Below are 6,481 nucleotides of genomic sequence, written 5' to 3' on the forward strand. Positions count from 1 at the left end.
TTTTTTCCTTCTTTCCTTCCTTCCTCCCTCCCTCCCTTCCTTCCTTCTTTCTCTTTCTTTCTTTCTCTCTTCCTTTCTCTCTTCCTTCCTTCCTCCCTTCCTTCCTCTCTTTCTTTTCTTTCCCCAAGCTCTTTTTTCAGTGGAAAACTTCCTCTGTAACTATCCACCCACTGCACGCCCACCTCAAACCCCAGGTCCTGGAGCAAGGACAGACGGACACAGTCCCAATCCCTTGTACACATCAGGCATTTGTAGACAGATAAATGGTCTCTTCTCCAAGTTTCACAGCCTCCAGCGTTTCCCCTGTTCAGTTTATCAAAAAGGTATAAAAGCCAACTTTCTCTGGATGCGGCTCCAGTTAAACAGGTGTGGAATGGGCTCCCTTTGCCCACGGCTTCCAATCCCGAGGAGCTCATGGCAAAGTCCATCAGACAGCACCTCCCTTCCAAAAATAATCGTCTGAACCCCCGTCCCCACCACCCTCAGGGTCCCAGCAATAGTCCCGACCCTTGCCACCGAGAATAGCAGTCGTTAAAAATAATAGCACGTCTTCAGGTTCCAAGCCTTGGCGAGTGGCTAGAATTTAGCAATATAATTCGTTTCCATTGTGTTTATTTTTAGGGTTATTTTCGATTGATGGCAAGGGAAACTGATTTTTTCATTTCTGCTCAGGCTACAGAGTTTCCATTTAATGCATACGTAGAAAAAAGACTGAATCAGTTGAAGGATAACAGTAAGTCTCGGCAACGCGGGTAGTTTTTTTACCTGTGGACGCCTAAAACCGCCAGTCCAGACCCGGAGCTGCCAGCTTACCTCACAGCTGCTTGGCTGGTTTCCGAGCCACGTGGCACGGAAATAGCAACTATAGCGACTCCTTCAATCGCCCTCCCAGGAAGTCAGGATGGCCGAGCGGTCTAAGGCGCTGCGTTCAGGTCGCAGTCTCCCCTGGAGGCGTGGGTTCGAATCCCACTTCTGACAACTCCTAGCTTTTGCCCCTTTCCTCCTGCAACCTTAGAGGGGGAGTGTGTACGTTTGACTACCCTAAAAAAGGATCTGCAGTACAGATAGGGGCTTTCTTTTTACAGCCCAAAGTCAAATAAATGTCATTAGGAAGAAAATGCCCGTTAAGAAGGAAATATTTGTTTCGTAAAGAGATTAAATGGAGACTATCCGAACGTGTGAAGCCATCACCCAGTTGCCCTACAGCTGTTGGTGAAAAACAAAAAGCATTCTGTCAGGAGTGGGATTCGAACCCACGCCTCCAGGGGAGACTGCGACCTGAACGCAGCGCCTTAGACCGCTCGGCCATCCTGACTGCTCGCTTTACCGTTTGCATGCAAACCTCTTCGGAATAGTTCTAGTGTGCGCATGCGTAACGAACGGCGGTTGGGAGGGCGCGGGGGCGGGCTTTATTTCGCGCCGGGTGTTGAGAAGAACTAGAAAGGCGCGCCGGCTCGAAGGGGCGGGGCGAAATGGGACGAGGGCTGGCGGAACGAGGCACTCAGGTGGCGGCAGAGGGCGCGCGCAGCGTGCTGGAGAATCGAGGACGCTCCTTTTGACCCGCAGGCATTCGCGCCTCGGAGGAGCGCTCATTATGCATGCGTGCGATCATTTAAGATTCAGGCCGGCTTTGAGACTCGCGTATCTGCCAGCACCGGGGCATTTCTGCACACACTTCCTGTGCATTCCCCGCACGAAGGAGTCAAGCCCGCGTTCCCGCACTGGCTGAGAGCTGTCTGCTGGCGCCCGTACCAGGTGAAATCCGGATATCGTAAGGTCTAATCGCACGCATCTCGCGTTCACCTTCCGAACATGTGTCGAAACTGCAACTTCACATTTATATGTGTGGTACAGCCATTTATTCAGGCTCGAGGTTACACCGCGCCCTGCAGCGGCACAGCGGGATACGCGCTCTGTTCCTGACTGTGTCCCTAGAGCCCAAACCGGGTTTGGCACACAGTAGGCGCGCAGGGAATGTCTGTGGACTAATCTTTCCCCTCGCCTCCCGCTTCCTGCATTGTGTCATGTGGTGATTCACGTTTCCTCCGAGCCACCGCCCCTCACCCCACGCCCCGCCTCGGTGGGAAGCAGATCCGGACCCCGCAGCACCTTCCACCCCCTCCCTCCATAACCCCAGACTGACGCACTCCCCAGGCTCGGTCCAGGGACCAGAAGACTTCTGGGTCTCGAGGGCGCCTTTCTCCAGGGGATTTCCGGGAGGGAAAAGGGCACTTCCACCCTCCCAGGATGTCATACACCCCCGTTCGCAGGCTCCCCCGAGGCCCTGAAGACGCAGCGCCTAAAAAAGGGGGGGCAGGAAGGCGAGGGGATAGGAGACAGATGCTCTGGCGAGGCTGGGCCCTTGACTGGCTGTGTAATGGGGGTCTGAAAGGTCACTGAGGGTGACTTCTGTGAGCCGACCCTCGAGTCCAGGGGACAGACCCAGAGACTGTGAGTAGTGGAGTCACATTTGCCCCTCATTGCCCTCTGACTCACCCAAGATGGTACCACAGAGCAGCCTCAGCCAGAGAACGTTCCCTACCAATCCTGGCTCAGGTCCCTTTCGGACCCTCAGGGCTTGGGATGCCAAGGGGTGGTGCGGCTTCTGGGGTATGCAGAGGTCCTGGTTATTTAACGGGTCGTGAACCTCTCCGTCCCCTTTCCTTCCCAAAAATGCCCCCTCCTCATTGGCTGTCAGAATTATTTCTTTGGGTTCAGCAAGGAACTCTTCTATAGCTTCTCCTTAAATACAAATTGCCCTGGACACTGGAACGGGCATCCACAAACATTAGGGAGCACTTGCTATGTGCCAGACACTCTTCTAGATGCTGTTGCAAAACAGAATTTCTGCCCTCAAGATACGTTCAAGCATGGGGTGAAGGGCGAGAGAGAAGACATAGGTGAATGGCAAAATGGCAAAGAAGGTCAGGTGCTGATAAGTGCAGGACAGAGGATGTGTCAGGAAACTTGTAAGGTAACCAGCAATCCTGTGGGGGCACCAGTTCTGGCTATCTGATTCCATAGGGCTTTTCATTATTTCTACACGCAAATGAATCTTGTCCATAGAGCTGCAAGTGGATTTTGTTGGGGTGGAATGCAATTAATGATTGCCTCCTGGATACTGACCATCTTCCAATCTACTTATAAATTCATTTCATCATTCCTGATTGCCAGTATACATGTGTCTATACATGTGTCTTTAAAGATTTATTTATTAGAGAGAGAGTGAGGAGAAGGGGCAGAGGGAGAGGGAGATAATCCCAAGTGGACGCCCCTCCAGGGTGGAGCCCTAGGCGGGGAGATCATGACCTGAGCCGAAATCAAGAGTTGGAGGCTCAGCTGACTGAGCCACCCAGGCACCCCATACATGTATCTTTGAATACTCCTTAGAACCAGTTGTAACATCTTACTGGTTTCTCGAAATTAATGATTTCTGTGAAATCTTTGACTTGTGTTCATTTTATATTTCTATGAGAATCATGATTTTACCTTAAAAAAAACTCCTTTAACAATGATCAAGAATGACTGGGAGCTCTCATAGGAAAGGTGGTAAGTGAGGGCCTCTTGGAGGAGGTGACACTGAGTTTCAAAGGGAAAGACAAGCAAAATCAAAGCTGGTGGCATTCTAGATGGAAGGCGTAGGCAATGCAAGGGTCCTGAGACAGGGAGGAGTGTGGTCTGTTGGAGGGGCAGCAAGCTCGTGAGGCCGGGGTAAGGATGGAGGAGGCTGAAGTCCATGTCACATGGCTGGCATGCCAGGGAGGAGAATTTGGATTTTCTTCTCTGTGCGATGGTGTCACTGGAGTGCTTTAAGCAGGGGAGTGATCCTAACTGGATCCAGTTAGCCTTTGAAGATGATCCCTTTGGCTGCTGCTGGGTGGTGGATGTGAGAGACCAAGAGAAAAATCAGAGCCCAGGGAGAAGGCCATGGAAGATGAGGTGGCTAGACCAGGAAAGTGAAGATTGCAAAGGGTGGCTGAATTCAAGATTCGAGATGTGTTTTGGTGGTAAAAAGAACCAGCCTTGCTGGCTGGCTCGTGCACGTATTGGGGTGCAGATGTGGAGAGATGGGACGCAGGGATGGGACAGAAAGTCACTAAGGCCATAGAGGGGCCAGGTTACCAGATACTCACAACTTCTCTTGAAGGCAAGTGCATCAGACAGGTGTTGCTAGCTCCCCCCTCCTGCCCCATTGCAGGAAGTTACGGCTCAAGACGGTCTGAGTGACTTGCCAAGGTCCTCTGGAACCTCCAGAAGCCTCTGGAGCCTTCCCCTCATGCCTTATACCATCAACCTTTCTGAATGCACATCATTTTAGAGATGAGAAAACAAGCAGGCCAGACCTGGAGCCTAAGCCAGCCCTGTTCTGTTCCGCCTGCTGTCCTCCTGGCTTGGCTGGGAGAAAGCGCTCGCTGGATGGGGATCAGTGTTGGGACTCCACTGAGCCCTATCTTCTGGGTTTGGGTGGATGGTCAGCTGTCCTCCCTCGACGATTTTCAGGTTCCAGACTCCTGGCCTGGAGGAAGGCTTTTAGGATCCCATTCCAGCTTCAGGCCCCCAAGATCAATGGGCAAGGAGAGATCCTGTTTCTCTCATTTTTCCCCTTATCAGCAGCCTAGATATCAACAATGGACTTAGAGGGACAGGCCTCACCCAGTCCCCAGTATGAGCCTTTGTCCAGCTTGAAAGAGGAAATTCCCCTGAGCTCAGCCTGGGAAGTCCACCAGCACCTGGGGATGCCCCAGCCTGGCTCCTCTGGTGCTTGGCCCCAATTAGTGTGCATGGGGTCAGCGGCCAGTTGGCTAGCCAGTGCTCAGCCAGCCGAGGGGCCCGAAAAGGGGATCCTAGCATCCCTGTGACCTTGACACACATCACCTCCTCTGCCCGCGGAAAGAGTGGCAGGAAGCTGAGTTTGATGAACGCATTTTTTACACCCATTCCCTTGATGTTTGTAACTGTACCACAACATAGGTTGTCACTGTTCCGATTTCACAGAGAAGGAAAATGAGGGTCAGAGAGGACAAGTAACTTACCCAGATTTGCCCAGCTGATGAGAAAGCCTGATTTTTCTGGCTCAGTACCCCTCCTGAGTACTACTCAAGGCCTAGAACTGTGATCGGTGCTTTCTTTACATTGTCTTTTTTAACAACAACAAAAAAAATCCCAATGAAGGTTGCCAAACGGCCAGCAAGACTTTGTGATGTTATTTTTACTCCTGTTTTTATTCTTGGAGGAGACTTAAAAGAAAGGGTAGGCTTTTCCCAGCAAACCAGGCCAAGCAGCATGACCAAGTATTTGTGTTCAGGCTCTGGTTTCCTTGGCAGAGGTGGGGGGACAGAAATCATGAGGCGCCAGCAGCAAAGCCCTGCCAAGCTTCTGGTTTGGGCATCTCGGCCTCCTGAGCGGGGAGCCCAGGGGTGAAGTGGATGAAGCAGGTCTCTGATGGGATGGGATGGGAACGGCTCGGTCCACCCAGGCCCAGCCTTGGCATAGACAGAGGTAGCTGTCCAGTTTCCTGATTTTGAATGGATCATGTGGACGGTTGTGACCAAAGGCCAGGAGCTCACTTCCAAGTTCTCTGGACCACTTATGATGCCCCCAAAGCTTCTGGTCACCCTAGAAAGAGAACCCCAGGAATGGGGCGGACCCTGTAGCTCAGCACGCTGGTAAGGAAGGGGGCACAGCGCCCATTTTAACTTGAGGCAGCATGGCTGAATGCATCAGCATGTGGGTTCTGGAACCACCGCCGTTCGCTAGCTCTGTGACCATAGGGGAGTTACTTAGCTTCTCTGTCCCTCCGTTCCTCAGTTCCCCTACCTGTAAAATGGATTTAGGAATAGTATCTGCCTCAAAGGGTGCTGTGAAGATGAAAGAGTTAATACATGCCGAGCAGGTAGCGTGCCTGCAGAGAATTATGTGCTCACCTAGAAAAAAGAAAGCCCTGTGCCGTTTCTGGCCCCTGGTAGGTATTGTGGGGCAAGTTTTCAGCTGCCAAACTGGCTTTGCGGGGAGTGTCCATAGTGTGATCCCCACGACCACAGCAGACCCAGACCCACCACCCCATTAGAGCTAGCTTTGCTCACCTCACTAACCTCACCTCCCACCTCCAGCCCCCGACCCCCCGTCTTTCTGTTTCTCCGATCCACAAAGCATGTTCCCTCCTGGGGCCTTGGCCCTGGTATTCCCTCTGTGGAGCCGCTTCCCCCCCCCAGCTCATGCAGGACTGGTTCCTTTTATCGCTCCCGTGTCAGCTCCGATGTCTCGGCCGCCGCAGCACTCTGGCGAAAGTGGCCGCTCACCTTATCTCCCGTTCGCTGTTTCTGGCCTCATTCTTGGAGATGCGAAGCCCCTGGGCTCATTGGCTGGCGTATTTGTGGATCATGCTTCTCTCCTCCTAGGCTCTGTGCTCTGTAAAGGCAGGAGCCTTGGCTATTTTGTTCAGTTACTTACAGCAGGTAGCTCAGCCCCTGTCATACAGCAG

At 52.5% G+C, this 6,481-nt stretch overlaps 2 non-coding genes across 2 annotated transcripts; one reads left to right on the top strand and one right to left on the bottom strand.

Annotated features, from left to right (window-relative positions):
• Positions 1-895: 895 nt before the first annotated feature.
• Positions 896-978, top strand: TRNAL-CAG (transfer RNA leucine (anticodon CAG)). Its single transcript has one exon. It is a non-coding gene; the product is annotated as a tRNA-Leu (tRNA).
• Positions 979-1,232: 254 nt separating this feature from the next.
• On the bottom strand, positions 1,233-1,315 carry TRNAL-CAG (transfer RNA leucine (anticodon CAG)). Its single transcript has one exon. It is a non-coding gene; the product is annotated as a tRNA-Leu (tRNA).
• Between the last annotated feature and the right edge of the window lie 5,166 nt (positions 1,316-6,481).

This window comes from Ursus americanus, chromosome 21 (genome assembly GCF_024610735.1).
Source record: "Ursus americanus isolate L20-20 chromosome 21, mUrsAme1.1.p, whole genome shotgun sequence".
Lineage (NCBI taxonomy): Eukaryota > Metazoa > Chordata > Mammalia > Carnivora > Ursidae > Ursus > Ursus americanus.